We start from the raw sequence: 579 nt of genomic DNA, 5'->3' as shown, positions 1-579 counted from the left end.
GAACTAACTGGACCATCAGGACTAACTGGACCATCAGGACTAACTGGACCATCAGGACCTACAGAACTAACTGGACCTATAGAACTAACTGGACCAACAGAACTAACTGAACTAACTGGACCATCAGGACTAACTGGACCATCAGGACTAACTGGACCATCAGGACCTACAGAACTAACTGGACCTATAGAACTAACTGGACCAACAGAACTAACTGAACTAACTGGACCATCAGGACTAACTGGACCATCAGGACTAACTGGACCAACAGAACTAAGTGGACTAACTGGACCTACAGAACTGACTGGATCTACAGAACTAACTGAACTAACTGGACCATCAGGACTAACTGGACCAACAGAACTAACTGGACCAACAGGACTAACTGGACTAACTGGACCTACAGAACTGACTGGACCTACAGAACTAACTGGATCTACAGAACTAACTGGACTAACTGGACCAAGAGAACTAACTGGACTATCAGGATTAACTGGACCATCAGGACTAACTGAACTAACTGGACCAAGAGAACTAACTGGACTATCAGGATTAACTGGACCATCAGGACTAACTGAA

This window comes from Austrofundulus limnaeus, unplaced genomic scaffold, assembly GCF_001266775.1.
Source record: "Austrofundulus limnaeus strain Quisiro unplaced genomic scaffold, Austrofundulus_limnaeus-1.0 Scaffold2671, whole genome shotgun sequence".
Classification (NCBI taxonomy): Eukaryota; Metazoa; Chordata; class Actinopteri; order Cyprinodontiformes; family Rivulidae; genus Austrofundulus; species Austrofundulus limnaeus.
The sequence above is the reverse complement of the archived record's forward strand: the minus strand, read 5'-3'. Positions refer to the sequence as shown.